Raw genomic sequence first — 15,987 nt, 5'->3', positions numbered from 1 at the left:
TCCTAGAAAAGGTTGTATACCAACAGTTTAGTGACTTTCTCCTGTCCAACAATGCTTTTGATACTTTCCAATCAGGCTTTAGGCCCCACCACAGCACTGAGACAGCTCTGATCAAGGTGACAAATGACATCCGCCTGAACACAGATGCAAGTAAAGTCACAGTCTTAGTTCTGCTGGACCTGAGTGCTGCCTTTGACACAGTTGACCATGCGATCTTATTACAGAGGTTAGAAGACTGGGTGGGAATCTCTGGTCGTGTTTTAAACTGTTTCAAGTCCTATCTGGAGGACAGGAAATATTTTGTTGAAATTGGTAACTGTGTCTCAGACCAAATGGCTATGACCTGTGGGGTTCCCCAGGGGTCAATCCTGGGACTCGTATTGTTCAATCTGTACATGCTTCCATTAGGCCAGCTAATACGCAGCTATAATGTGTCCTACCACAACTATGCAGATGACACTCAGATCTACGTGTCACTGACGGCATGAGAACATGGGCCTGTAGATACATTGTGTCACTGCATCGAACAGATCAGTGTGTGGATGCAAAACAATTTTCTCCAGCTAAACTCAGACAAAACTGAAATCATTGTCTGTGGCCCACAGAAACAAAGAGAAAGTGTTATCAGTCAGACCTGAACTTTAACAGCCACATTAAATCAGTAACATCAGCAGCTTTTTACCATCTAAAAAACATTGGCAGAATCAAAGGAATAGTGTCTAAACCAGACTTAGAAAGACTGATCCATGCGTTTGTCTCCAGCAGGTTAGACTGCTGTAACGGCCTCAACTCTGACAATGTTTAAATCCAGGCTGAAAACAGTTCTGTTTAGCTGTGCATATGACACCTGAAAGTGTTTTATCTGCACTCTTCGCTTTTAAATTAATTAATTAATGATTATTTTAAATGGTTTTTTTATTTTTTATTTCTTTTTAATGATTTTATTGCCTTCTTGTGATTTTATGTAGCTGTAAAGCACTTTGAATTACCTTGTGTAAGAATTGTGCTCTATTAATAAAATTGCCTTGCCTTGCCTTGCCTTGCCTTGAATTCTCTAAAGTAGTACTTTCCCTATGACCTCCTTCATCATAGGGAATAATAAACCAACCGTTGGGATAGAAAGGAGATAATTCTGTCACACAAATGCTTGCGGCTGCAAAAGTAAGAGCAACTTTTGATTATATTCAGTTTTGCGGACTTACTAACTGGGATTCATTCAAATAAAAATGACAGAACGGTGAGTGTAGCAAAAATATGTTTAACCTTTTCATTTCCTTTTTCATTTCAGTTTTTAAACAACTAGATGTAGTACTGCACACAAACATGTGTACATGTACATGTTTTCCTCAGTTTACGGCCTCATTGTATGTTATGAAAAACATAACCTCCTAAAATAAATTATAAAAACTTTTTAAAAAAAGTCCGTTTTGGGTTTTGGCTCCCACTAAAGTTGTGAGATGTAACGCCACTGTTGTAAAAACCCACGTCTGAACCCTGCACATGCACAGCTATACACGTGAATTTGTTGTCATTCTTTGACAAAAGACACCTACAGAAGCCACCAAATAAGTCAAGAGACGAGGTATGGTGACATTAAGCTTCAAATACAGCTGCTAGTAACTACACGTATGTGCGTTTTTCATGGCTGCCTCACAAATCCTGTGCTGGGTTGTCCACGTCCTTAGAAAGTAACTTTATGAAAACGCAAGCTGCAATATGTTGGTGACCAGGAGGGGGTGTGTGAGCTTACTTTTGAAATAGCGAGGACATTTTTTTCAGTTTCTCCCTCTCACAAACATTATGAATACACTTTAAATCACGTAGTGTAAACCTTTATCTGTTTGTTAACCCTTTAAAACGAAGAATCTGGATTTTTCAGTGTCAGGAGGCACAGATTTCTGTCTTGTAAGAATTTTGATAAAAACACCTGGACAGAATCCTTAAACGATTTTCTGTTTTTTACCGTCACGCTGTGGTTTCTGTCAAACAGGTGATCCGGGAGTACGAAAGAGCTGTGACCTTCAGACTGGGCCGGGTGGTTAAAGGACAAACCAAAGGACCTGGTAACAGTATTTCTGTTTAACCAAGATAACCTCTTTTTGTATGAATCAACAGCGCTCGTACGTCGAAATACGAAATACGTCGTACGTATTTCTCTATATCTATTATCAAATTGTTTAAACATGTTATTGAGTAAAATATATGTAAATCTAGTTACTATCTTATTATCATTCTGAAATTATAGGCCCCAAACATATTTAGTTCACTAAAAAGCAGTCTAAATATTTGATTGAAGCATTTAATATTTGTCAAATTTTCATTAAAGCAAAGTGTTAAGTTTCCAGGTTCCCAGGGAAGCAAAGTACACCCTTTTTCAAATTTAAGGCTTTAGCAGTAAGTAAACACAACCTCAGATGACCAACACATAAAATATTACACTGTGTCATTATTCATTAAACAAAAACACAGAAGCAGTGTGTGAAAAAAGAATGTGTCACGTGTTATTGTTCATCTTAGGTTGTTTTTACCTCATTAAGATCTAGTAAGGACAGATAACCCTAACCCATAATCTTTTTTTTTATTGTCCTGACACATTAAACCTTAGAAAGAAGATGTAAGAAATACAACTAACAAGTTGTGGTCAGTAGATATTTTAAAATATTTGCAGAAAGACCTACTCTAGATCAGATAAAGTCAATCCATCTTTATTTACCATGTATTGAGAGTTTAAAGCCTGTTTTTGTAATCTGTTAAATCATCAGAAATATATGTGTATGTATATACCTGATCAATTTAGGATTTCATCTAATGACTGTGGGGATACTAGAGAAAAACAAATAAATTTGGTGCTGTTTTTTTTTTAACCGCTTCTTTGCAGGTTTGTTCTGGTTCATCCCCTGGTTGGACGTCATCGAGAAGGTTGACATGCGGACCGTCTCTTTCAACATCCGGCCACAAGAGGTCAGCAGTTGCTCTATCCTTAACAACTCACCTCAGAATCTCAGTTCACATGATGTGATAGATGCAGCTAAATAAATGGGATCAAATTATGTGTCTTTGTGACAGGCTGCTAGTAGCAAAGTTCCTAAAGATATGATTTAAAACTGCTTCTTTGCTAAGTTGTCTGTTATGTGTCGACACAACACTGGTTCATCCCTTGAGTTAGGAGCCTTTTTTCTGGTTGAATGATTCATAGTTCAGAGTTAAGTGGCTTAAAGAAAGAAAGAAAGAAAGAAAGAAAGAAAGAAAGAAAGAAAGAAAGAAAGAAAGAAAGAAAGAAAGAAAGAAAGAAACAGATTCCTCTGAAAATGGTCAGGAACAAGATGGGTGAAAAAGCAGCCAATGTCCAAAGAAGAACAGTGTTAATTGAAACTAAACTTTTCTTATATTTTCTAATTTTCTCATATTCAACAAACCTGCAGATATTATAAAGCTTTTTTCATTTCCGTCAGGTTCTGACTGCAGACGGGGTTCCATTGAAGCTGGACGCTGTCGTGTTTTACCGCGTGGTGGATCCCACCCTCTGGCTGACACGGGTGAAAAATGGCTACCAGGCCACGCTTTCTCTGGCTCAGACGATCCTGAGGGCCACGGTCAGCGCCCACACTCTGACAGACGTGGTAGCTCAGAGGTCGGGCATTACGAAGAGAATGGAGGTGAGAGGAACAACAACATAGCAAAGCTTTTAAAACACATTGTGTATTATAACTGAAGGGCTTTTTCATTGTTTTTTAGGAAACTGCTGGAGAAGCAGGAGCCACTCAGACCATAACAAACTAAGCCAAAACAATGCAGGCGTGGCCTTTTAAACAGCTCATAACTCAGATTAAACATTAAACAGTTTTAACTCTGATTATTCCCCTCTTTCTGTGGGATTATTGTTAGCTTGAAAAAAATGAGTTATTCAGTTCAGAAAAAGCTAGAAACTTGCTCCCTACTTGCTTCCTCCAAAAGAAACTGTTTATTTGTGCTGTTAAATACAAGGTGCAGGAGGGAGAGGCTGAGCACTGGTAAAAACATCATGATGCCGCTGTATTTTCACATAGCAACTAGTTTAAATTATATAAATTCTCTTTAAGGGATTATCAAAGTTGAATAAATTGAACTGAACCAATTCTTGCTCTTGTTTTAAAGTCATTTATCATCCAGAATCATCTGAAACTCTTTTGTTAATTTGGATCAAAGACATTTCATATATTAAATTCTGAAATAATTACCTGCCTCCCCAATTACAACTTCATTTATTTGTTTTTAGACATGTTTTAAGGTAAGATCTTTGTTTAGAGAAGACAACGTAATATTTTCTGACCCACACTGAAGCTGTTGAGGATATTAAATAGTAGGAATGGGAGGTTTGTTGTGTGTTTAACCATTTACAACCTGGTGCAAAGTGTGCATTGCATCATTTTAAAGACACACAAACAATTATATCCTTTAGAAATATTAGTAAACATGAGGTTAAAGTCAGTAATTTACAATGAATGTAAAAGGTATTACCTCTCAAATGTTAGATTTATGGTGGACAGTTTTATGTTCCCCAGTAAACTTTTTTTTTGGGTCTGAATGGGTTAAAGAAACACTTAGAATTTTCCTGGATGTCTGATATCTCCAAAATAATCTGAACCTTTTTCACGGTCATGCCTGATGCCTCAGTCTACACCTCAGAAAGCTCGGTGGAACCTGTTGTACCTGTTGTGTCCTGCTGGAGGTGCTGTGCGCCGAGTCCAGACGGTGGGGGTTCGGGTGGAGCGAGTGGAGCTCAAAGAACTGATGCTCCCGTTTAACCTGCAGCGCTGCATGGCTTCAGAGGCCGAGGCTGCCAGGAGGGCCAGGGCGAAGGTGCTCACAAATTCACAGACGCAGTCAGTTTCTATCACTTCAGAAGGCATTACACTGACGTATATTCATCTCATGGAGGCTTGTTAAATCCTTACAACTCCAGGTGGATTGAGATAGGCACAGAGAAACATGTTGAACACATGTTGAACACGGTTAAAGTTAAAGGACTGTGCAGGGGAACTAGCAGCTGTCTTCACAGACATTTTCAGTATCTCGCTGAGTCAGACCATCGTCCCCACCTGCTTTAAATCCACCACCATCATCCCTGTACCGAAGAAGGCATCACCCTCCTCTCTGAATGACTATCGGCCAGTGGCACTCACCCCCATCGCCATGAAGTGCTTTGAAAGACTAGTCATGCAACACATCACATCCGTCCTTCCTGCCACTCTGGATCCTTTCACATTTGCATATCGGCCAAATCGTTCCACCGATGATGCCATCTCAACTGCCCTACACACAGCTCTCACTCATTTAGACACTAAGGACTCTTATGTCAGAATGCTATTTATTGATTTCAGCTCGGCATTTAATACTATCATTCCCCAACAACTTATTCAGAAACTGGACAGTCTAGGGCTCAGTGCCTCAATGTGCAACTGGCTGTTAGACTTTCTGACTGGAAGACCACAGGCAGTACGGGTCGGCAGCAACTCATCCAGTACCATCGTGTTAAACACGGGGGCACCCCAAGGATGCATGCTGAGCCCCCTTCTATTCACTCTGCTGACACATGACTGCACTCCAACAAACAGCTCCAACTTCTTCTTCAAGTTTGCGGACGATACGACTGTGGTGGGTCTCATAAACAAAAACGACGAGACAAACTACAGGAGTGAGGTGAGCCACCTGGTCCAGTGGTGTGGACTCAACAATCTTTCTCTGAATGTGGAAAAAACAAAGGAGATGGTTGTGGACTTCAGGAAGCTGCCCTCCCAGGATGCTTCTCTAACCATCAATGGTACTGCTGTGGAGAGAGTGAGTAGCACCAGGTTCCTGGGTGTAGACATCTCGGAGGACCTGTCCTGGAGTATGAACACTGCATCACTGGCCAAGAAGGCCCACCAGCGCCTATACTTTCTCCGCAAGCTGAAAAGAGCCAGAGCTCCAACCTCCATCTTGTGCACCTTTTACAAAGGCGCCATCGAGAGCATCATGACCAGCTGCATCACAGTGTGGTACGGCAACTGCACACCATCCTGTCGCAAGTCCCTCCAGCGCATTGTGAGAGCAGCTGAGAAGATTGTCGGCACCTCATTCCCTTCTCTTCAGAACCTTCATAACACCCGCCTCACTCGAAAGGCCCTCAGCATAGCGGGCGATCTTACACACCCTCTGTACGGCTTCTTCAGCCTGCTGCCATCAGGGAGGAGACTGAGGAGCCTCCGAGCCAGAACCAGCAGTCTGAGGGACAGCTTCGTTCACCAGGCAGTCAGGAGGATCAACTCCCTCCCTGCTCTGCCTTTCTAACCTCATCCTGTATATATTTGCACATAAACATATTTAATTTATCTTATTTTATTTTACTTACTTCTGCCTACGCCACTTTACTCTGATGTCAATATCAGAGACCTTGTATATATATATATATATATATCCACATTGTGCTGTCACTCTGATTACCGGTCACCATAGTTTAGTTTATTGTATTACAGTGTTAACTTAAGTTAAATGCAACCGCTGCACTGAACTATTGAGCTGGAGAGAAACGTCATTTCAAGCCTGTGTATGTCCTGTACGTATACAGATCTGACAAATAAAGCTGACTTTGACTTTGACATTTTTCTCTCATTACGTCAAAGTCTGACCCCTTCCAGTTTATCAAAGATGTTTTAAAAGCAAAGCAGAGCCGAACACCTTTGCCCTAAAAGTTCTCCCAGGGTCAAACAGTAGAGAAGCAGCTTACACCGAACCTTTCCCTAAACATGGCCTTAAAGGGGAACTCCGGGGCATTTGAAGCGTGTTTCCATTGCTAGGGGTTGTCAAATAGTGATAGTAGGACACAGAGAGGTGCGTATCTGCGCTCCCTGTGTGGAGATCGCTCTGTCCGCACAGCATGTCATGCGAGGCTAATACGTGGTGGCTAGGGGCAAGCGCTAACCCTTCCACGTAAAACAACAACTTGCACACTGCAGAAACGTCACACCACTTTATAACCCATCCGACAATAAAGTCACAAGCCTTACCATCAAAACCATATGCATGGTTCTCACATTACTGGCATGGGGACGTTACAAAACAACTTTATAAACAGCATGTAACTCACCGGCTGGTTGTAGGCTCGCGCATGTGAAAGCCCAAAAGAGTCGATGGAGAATAATCCCATATACAAAACAATTATATTCTCTAGAAAAACTGCGTTCAAGTATTTAAAACATTACAACAATACATGCCCAGTAATATTCTTGTAATGTTTTAAATACTTGAACGCAGTTTTTCTAGAGAATATAATTGTTTTGTATATGGGATTATTCTCCATCGACTCTTTTGGGCTTTCACATGCGCGAGCCTACAACCAGCCGGTGAGTTACATGCTGTTTATAAAGTTGTTTTGTAACGTCCCCATGCCAGTAATGTGAGAACCATGCATATGGTTTTGATGGTAAGGCTTGTGACTTTATTGTCGGATGGGTTATAAAGTGGTGTGACGTTTCTGCAGTGTGCAAGTTGTTGTTTTACGTGGAAGGGTTAGCGCTTGCCCCTTAGCCACCACGTATTAGCCTCGCATGACATGCTGTGCGGACAGAGCGATCTCCACACAGGGAGCGCTGATACGCACCTCTCTGTGTCCTACTATCACTATTTGACAACCCCTAGCAATGGAAACACGCTTCAAATGCCCCGGAGTTCCCCTTTAATCTAAATCAAAGTTAATGATGACAACATGGTGGTTTGATGTCCAAAAGGAAGTGGAGTCCTCTGTAAATCAGTGTTTGTACACACAATCTGCTCATTGGGTGATCCCCATCAGCTTTTACAGACGAGCATCTCTGAACTCCAGCCAGCTTTTTTATTTAATCGCACAGTAAGCTGGCGTCTGTGTATGTTCTTCAGTTTTAAAACCAGTCAGAGCTGTTTGAAGTGGTGGGAGGGCGGAGCAGGTTGTTTCTGTGTCCTGTGAGGCTGTGGTGAGCGGGTAGTTTTATAAGGGAATTGGTGAGTAATACTGTTATTAATAACCAGTGGGTGAAACAGTGACTTATTTTAGAAGTAACTTGTTCATTTTTCTTACAGTGAACACAGCGTGCAGCACATTGTGACACAGCTAGATTTTGCCACCACAGACAACATAGAAACAACATTTTTAACTCCACCAAAGAGGTCGTGTTGTTGGTTTGGTCACAAAGTTATGGACTTATCTGGATGAAAAATGGTGGGGAAGGTCAGACCTGAAGTTATTGAATATTTGATCAGGATCAATCAAGACTTTTTTATGCAATCTCAGACTGCTCTTGTTTACTTAAAGATTCCAAAACTGCTGCATTCAGTGTCTTAAAATGGGGAAGCCTTGTGCTTTCACATGATGTGTAGTTCAGTGGTAGTATAGCTCTTTCCTATTCTGTCTCAAAAAGCAAAAGAAAGCCAACTTAAATCTAGGGATGCACCGATATCACATTTTTTTAATACCAAGTACAAGTACAAGTACAACTTACCTTTCAGTACTTGCCGATACCGATATGAGTACTAATCAAGGCCATTACAGTTCCTAAGTTAAACATATTTTCTTTTCTTTAGGCATATTCAACCCAAATACAACTGCACTTTGTGCATTTTAGTAATATAAAACTTCTCTTAGTGCAACATATTGTTGTAACCTGTCACACTGGTTCAGTAGTATCGGAACACTTTAATGAATACTGAGTACGAGTACACGCACATGGTATCAGTACCGAAACTATCGGTGCATCCCTACTTAAAGGAAACCTTCAGTCCTTAATTTATTTCCATACGACCCGCCTAAACACTGCTGCTTCTTCAGCGTTTCTTTAGACTTACTGCTGTTATAATGCTCTCTCTCTCTCTGTGTTTAAGATGATTCTGGCCGAAGGGGAAGTGAAGGCATCTCGTGCGTTAAAGGAAGCGGTGTCGGGACTTTCCTCCGTGGCTTTCCAGCTCAGATACCTGTAGTCGCTGTCCTCTGTGCAGAGCAGTGCATCCATCGTGGTCTTCACCCTCCCCGCAGAGCTTTTGAGAAGCCATTTCCCAGCAGCAATGGGTCCTCATGAGCCTCACAAGCTGAAGGTCTCTGCAGAGAAGAAGGTGCACTAACGCCTTCTTTGTGATGGAAAAACAAACCAAAGGAACAAGCTCACAGCTCTTCCATTAGCCTGTTCGGATGCCTGTTATGTTCAACCTTTGCCGCTAAATTAACTTTAAAAGTGTGATCATTTGAAAATATATAGTGTGAATGTTACCATGAACTCTAATATAACTGATCCCAGTTTGAGCTTCTGCAGGTTGTGTTCTTCATTTTTTTTTTTTTACATTAAAGAAGCTAGTTAGCAGTTCTGTGTGGCTGTTGTCTGGTTCACACCATGAAGGAGGAAAGGAAACAAGAGTCCAGAGTTAATACTTCTAACTTGTTGTTTCCAGTTCACAGAATACAACGTTTTTTAAATCTCATAAACCAGCATTTTATTCACATGAGAACGTGTTGAAAGTGAGACATTTTACTTTTGTCATGCTGAAATATGCAAGGCCTTCCCTGAAGAAGACGACGCCTGGATGGGAGCATACATTGCTCTAAAACCTGTATATACCTTTCAGCACCCCATCATCATCAGAGATCCAGGCTTTGAACTACAAGCTGATAACAAGCTGGATGGTTCTTCTCCTCTTTAGTGTGGAGGATGCAGCGTCTATGATTTCGATCCATCTGACCACAGAACAGATTTTCACTTTGCCTCAGTCCATTTTAAATGAGCTTTGTTCCGGAGAAGACGGCAGTGTTTCTGGATCATGTTCAGATATGGCTTCTTCTTTTGATTAAATTCACTTTTTTATCTAAGGAAGCAATAACCTGAAAATTCAGATTTTTGCATATAAATACACAAAGCTCATGGATTATTGTGCAATTCTTTATTATAGGTTGATTTATTTTTAAAGAGACTATGCTAAATGTTTCTTCAAATGTGATTTTTTTTCCCCACTCAGGAACCCTCTGGAGACATTAGGTAAGATATTAGAAGAAAACTCTCCATTGCATCTGGAAGTTTTCCTTCCAAAGCCTTTAATTAGACTCCAATGTGACCCACAGGACTGACCAGATAAGATGTTTTACTCCTGAAACAGGCGACCTCAGAGTGGATGCAGACCTAAAGGCAGGCAGCATCCCTGCTAAAGGCCTTTTGTGTTAGCCATTCTGCTGGAGCTCATCACTGCGTGACCTCTGAACACCCCAGCTTCACCTGTTATCTTTGAAAAACTCCTTCGTAGTCACGTTTTGTCTTTGCTGCTCTCTTTTAATAATTAATAAAGATAAAACAGCAGTGACTCAACCAAAGTATGAAGCAGGGAATATTGAGAAAATAAGCCCTCAAATGGTGACCAGGGGTGAACTTTCACTGAAAAATACTGCAATAAATACAAAACTGAGCTACTCTGACTTTATACTTAGACTCTTCTATATTTCAGAGGAAAATAAGCACTTTTTATCTTTATACAATAACCTGAAAATTAAGATTTTTGCATATGAAGCTCATGTATTATTGTGCAATTCTTAATAAAAGGTTATGCTCAACGTTTCTTTTTTTCTTTAATAATAAGAATGAAGCTAAACACTACTTTTCTGCACATCGAAAAACTAATTGAGTGTTATTGAAATCTGAGCTGAACAGTCTCAACGTTTACCACAAAAGTCCCCCCTTATATTCACCTTTCTACCTACTGTAAGTTTAACTTTAAATATATACATTTCAAACCATTTCTAGATGTCCATGAAGTGTTTTTTACATGTTCAAAATAATGAAATAATCTTATTGTTTGAGAAGGAACTTTTTCCTTTTATGTTTCAGTGTTTGTTTAAACCAAACCGTAAAACTGTGAAATAACACTTAACATCGAGGACACTTTTCATTAGGATGTTAAATCTTTGTACTTTTGCAGAAACACAGCTGGACTCAAAGAATATAGATTTTAGTAGATTTATTTTTATAAGTTTTTTTTATATTATATTATAAAAATAAATTATATAAATATATTAAAATGTGTAAAAAAATATATATATAAAATCTTTATGTTGTTTTCACTCCTGTCTTTCGTCTTTTTTCTTGTTCTCATGTTTCCGTAGATGGGATGGAGTTATGTGTTTTTTAAATCGCCTCCACATGGAGGGCTTGTCACTTCTGAAGACCTCCTCGTACAGCGGAAAAACACATCTTCTTCTTGTGCATTTAAAAGTGCTTCTGATAATGGTGTGACTTGCTGTATGGTGCTTGGTTTTCTCTGGAAGTGGTGTTCACACCAGATGGTTGCATATTCAGCTGAAGAGTCATCTTCTGGTGGGGGCAGGATTATAACATATGCCAGAGCAGTCGCTTTGGCTTCTTCCTTGTGAAGTTTGAGTTTTGTGATCAACCCGCAGAGTTTGGCATTTCTCTCCTCTAATTGCTCAAACTCCCAGTCGGAGGTCTGACGTAAAACCTTAATGACTTCTGTGCATTCCTTCAGTTCCTTTTCAAAGAAGAGACTTATTTGACGTTCGTCTCTTAAGTTCTTTTCAGTTTCTAGCAGTTTTTTGGAATGGACACTGCAGTTATTCTCAGCCCTGAGTCTTCTACTTTTCTCCTGGTCAAGTGTTATTTTCACTCGGAGATGATTCGCCTCCTGTAGATAGTTGATCCGCTTTAAATTGACTTTTGCGCGTCCTCTTCTACGTGTCACGGAAGGCTGGAAGTTCTGTTGTGCGTCAATGTTGTCTGGAGGAGACACAGAGGCCTGGGACTCTCCACTTTGGGGAGTTACGGGTTCTGGGCGGATGGTGGGCTGCTCATTCAGTTGTTCTCTACTACTGACAAACGGGAAAAGGATGAAGCCGGCCGGCTCATTCTCCACGTCCACCATGTTGCCCCATTTATATGAACCTTGAGAGGATTCAGACTGACTCAAAAACTGGTTTTGTTCCATTTTTGCTTTTCTTGAATTCCTCTCGTTAAATGCTAAGATGTTGAATTCTATAAATATTCTATTATCGACCCCTTTGTTCGGTGTATATGTGCATGCTAACATTTGCTGATAGGCAATAAACAGAAAGCATCAACATAGCAGAAGAGAATGTCAGTTTTCTTGATTTTTGTCACGTCCATGAGGTTTTCGTCATGTTTTTAGTTCTTGTTTAGTTTTTAGTTTTATCATGTTTTAAGTTTTTCTCATGCCTCGGTTTTTAGTTCATGTTTAGTTTTGCCATATTTTCCCCATAGTTTCCGTTGCTCTGCCATCACCTTCATTCACATCACCTGTGTTTTTCCCCTCAGCTGCACTCACTCACCTATCACTCAGTCAGTATTTAGCTTCCAGGTTTCCTCATTCCCTTAGTCAGATCCTTACACCGTCACTCATGGTCACAGTAAGCCAAGCCAAGCCAAGCCAAGCCAAGCCAAGCCAAGCCAAGCCATGCCAAGCCATGCCAAGCCATGCCATGCCAGTCCAGTCATGTTTTGTTTCATCACAGTCTAGCTTTGGCATTATGTTGACCATTGTGAAAAATAAATCAAGTTTGTTTTTTGAAGTCAGCATCTGTGTCCTTTCACGCCTCGCATCATCCACCCAACCTGACAACTTTTGTCTAAGAATTCAAATTTTGATCACATTTTTACCTGAAGATGGTTTCAGATGAGCAACCTCAAAGTAATTACAAAGTGTCCTGAGTGGTGCATAACATCTGTGCCAACATTTATTGCAACTGGTGCAAGAATTGTTCAGATATTTAAAAAAACTGAACTAAAACAGCTGTAGCGGTCATTGTCTTGAGAAACATTGACACATGAAGCAGTTTTTAAAGCGAAAGAGCCCAAAGCCTTAAAAATAAGAGCATCCAAGTTGTAGTTTCCTGGCCAGAGATTTAACTGCTCAGAGGCGATTAGATGTAATGACACACTTTTACTAAAGATCAAGCCTTCCAATTCAGATTTGCCAGTGGGAACTCACACACTGCAGCTCATGGTGCCAGAGGACAGAAACATGCTGGATTGTCCCATTATCATTACCTAATTCTGCACACATTGATATGATCAGGTTCAGAGGTTAAGTTGCCATAATCTGAACAGCTTTAGCAGAAGACTCTTATAATAGAACATCCTTCCTCTCTTGACATCCTGACCTGGTCTAACCCAGCTGCCGCACATCAATTCCAACCTCTGTCTGACAGCACTGCAACACGACCCCCAAACTGAGGTTCAAAAAATTTTAAAATAAAAAAATGTGATGCTTTTCTTTTACTGATTCAATGAGTTTGACTTTTTTGTTTAATCAAATCAAGCTGTGTTAAAGAGATTCAGCCAGTCAGCATCTGAACATTTTCCAAACTCCTTACCTTTCATGGTGTCTGCATCGACAGGGGCAGTGGAGATGTCCAGACCGTCATGTTTCCAACAACAACTTCCTCAGCTGCTCTCAGGCCAGCTGGGTGACATAATCCTCCAAGGGAGTCCTGGATGGGCTCCAGGGCCCTGCTGGCATGCCTGGTGAACAACAAAGGGAGGTGTCATTATCGAATTCACTAGCCACCCTAACTGGCTTCTCTCAGCAGTGTCCACGGTCACATGACACTCGCCTAATAACGAATCATTGAGTAGTCCGAGCAAAATAGGACTTTTAAAGGAGACATATTGTGTATCTCTTTTAGTCCCAGTGTTGTCATGAGTTATGTGTTCACCGGTCCAAGTTGGTTAAACACACGCCACACAGAAGAGGTTAATAAACCAATGAGAACTCACTTCTTAATCCCTCTGTCACATATCGGCTCTGTGTTTAGTTAAAGTTTTAATATTTATAGTAATAATTCACTGATGTTTTGTGATAGAAGTCAACGTCACAGTTCACAACAATGCTGGTCCAGTTATATGGTCATGTTGGGCTGTAACCCTGGCACAACTCAGCTTTACATGGAACAGTTCTGACAGAAAGACTCACATTGACACCTGCAGCCAGTTTAAATCACCTGTGAAGTTAAATATACTGTGGGAGAAAACCTACAATACACACTCTGTTTTAGGATTTTAGCCAGGACTTTAACCAGAGTGATTCAGCCTCAGCACACATCAGAAGCACGCTTAACAAACTCAACACAACACTACATTTGGGAACCAGACTGAGTGCTGGCTCCTGAGAAATGATAGATATTTCAGTTAGCTGCCCTCCAGCTACTGCTCAGTGTTTAATTGTGACCTCTGAGGTGAACACTCAGGCCTGATCAGATCACAGTTATGATCTCATCGGCCAGTCCACTCTGACCTCTGTTATGTGCCAAGTCAGGTGACTGATGAGAGGTTGCGGCCTCTGATGTTAAGCTTGTTAAGTGGTCAGAACACTGTGGCCGTACAGTGACCTTATACCTGGCTGCTCACTAGGCTTCAGGTTTTGTTTAGTCCCCCCAAAAGGATCAGGGAGCTGTCAGCTAACTTTGTCTTTGTATACATTCTGACCATTTTTTATTCTAACGCTTGTCCACAAAGATGTGACCTCCTTTAAGTGCAATTGAGTGTAAACTTGCAGAGATTTTAAGTTAAATAAAGCCAATCCTTTTTGTTTTTTTTTTGTAAAAACGCATGTGGCTTGATGAGACCGTTTAGGTTGAAAGATTTTAAATAAAAGTGTAGGTGATTGAGGACAAATGACACCGATGGTTATGGAACATGTGTTCAACGATATAAAGCTGCATTAGTTACTTTTAACCACCAGGGGGCAAAAAAACAAGTTTTATGCATTTGTTTGACACAGAGAATCCTTATTATAAATATGTAGCTACATTAAAGTTAAGGCTGAGTTTAGACCCAGTGTCCAAGCACGATTCAGTAAGTGCACGTACAGGACATTTCAACAGCCATTCATTGTTTGCTGCTGGCTACAGTTTGAGATTTGAGCAAAGCTCTGTCACTGAATATGATGTGAAAATTGTTCCATGTTCGAGCGCAAAGTAAATCAAATATATAGATTTTCCCGACTGCAAACTCAGAAATTCTACCATCTGAGTTCAAATTTAAATGCACCATCATGCTGCGTTCAAATCCATTCTGAACTGCTGCATCCATGTGTCGTCAGAAAGGCCAGTTTCTTAATGATAAATACCCTTTTATCAACGTCCATGGTGGATTTTTTTTCCCTTTATGAAGATATAAGCTGTGAGAAGTGATGCCATAGTTTGTAACTTTTACTAATCTGTAACAAGTGGAGTGTGTCCAGTGGCTGAGCAGGGGCACTACAGGGGCAAATCAGATTTCACCGGGGGGGACCAGTGCAGTTTCCCCGTTAAAAAGGACAGTAATCTAAAATATTGCTCATATTTGTGCCAAAATTTTTTCTCTTTGGGTTATTTGGATTTCATCATACCAAGTTAGGAAGCTTCTGAATCCCAAAGTACCAACAAACTGATGATCATGTTGGACTTTTCCTCTGATAACTTGTTCTGAAGACAAGCAGCCTTCACGCTGCTCCTTCCTCTGAGGCAGCAGTTTGATGTTTTTTACCGCTGATTGTCAGGTTTCAATGTTCACTCTAACATTACTGCAACCTCGTGCTCGGCCTCTGTGATTTTCAGGATGTACAGCTGGGCCTCAGCTCTCAGTAGATGGTAAATGACATGTGTTTATGTGGAGTTCGGTGAAAACAGGGCGGGTTGGGTTGGTTTGGGCTGGGCGCAGTGTGGTCAGAGTCTATGCAGCTATTAATAATCATCACCAGTGTGGCTCCAACTTGAGATGGCACAGATCAGGGAGCAGGAATACTTTCTGTTTTGTTGCCACACTAACCAAAATCTAATAAAAGTTTGACTGTTTGCAGTGTCAGTTATATTCAAAAGGAGCTGTATTTTTTGCATGAGCTGTTTTACAGCTAATTTCCATTTATCCTCCATTTTTTGTTGTTTATCTTATTTTGAAAATGTTTAAATTACCAGTTGAAAGTCCCCTGTCAGAAAGAGCAGAACTAAGTATC

The 15,987-nt window shown here is 40.6% G+C and overlaps 1 protein-coding gene across 3 annotated transcripts in view; it reads right to left on the bottom strand.

The window, feature by feature from the left end:
- The window catches only part of LOC142370432 (SH2 domain-containing protein 1A), a 33,801-nt gene that overhangs the window by 16,173 nt on the left and 1,641 nt on the right, over positions 1 to 15,987 (bottom strand). The window contains exons 2-3 of one of the 3 annotated variants that reach the window (XM_075453006.1): positions 13,370 to 13,517; positions 8,962 to 9,085 (exon numbers count right to left, since the gene is read on the bottom strand). The gene's annotated coding sequence lies outside the window, so the exon portion shown is untranslated. Of the gene's footprint in view, positions 1 to 3,416; positions 3,928 to 8,961; positions 9,086 to 13,369; positions 13,518 to 15,987 lie in introns of those variants that run through there. The other 2 variants (XM_075453008.1, XM_075453007.1) reach the window with 2 other exon arrangements.

The sequence above is a fragment of the Odontesthes bonariensis genome, chromosome 20 (genome assembly GCF_027942865.1).
Source record: "Odontesthes bonariensis isolate fOdoBon6 chromosome 20, fOdoBon6.hap1, whole genome shotgun sequence".
NCBI lineage: Eukaryota > Metazoa > Chordata > Actinopteri > Atheriniformes > Atherinopsidae > Odontesthes > Odontesthes bonariensis.
This window is presented reverse-complemented; position numbering and strand designations above follow the sequence as displayed.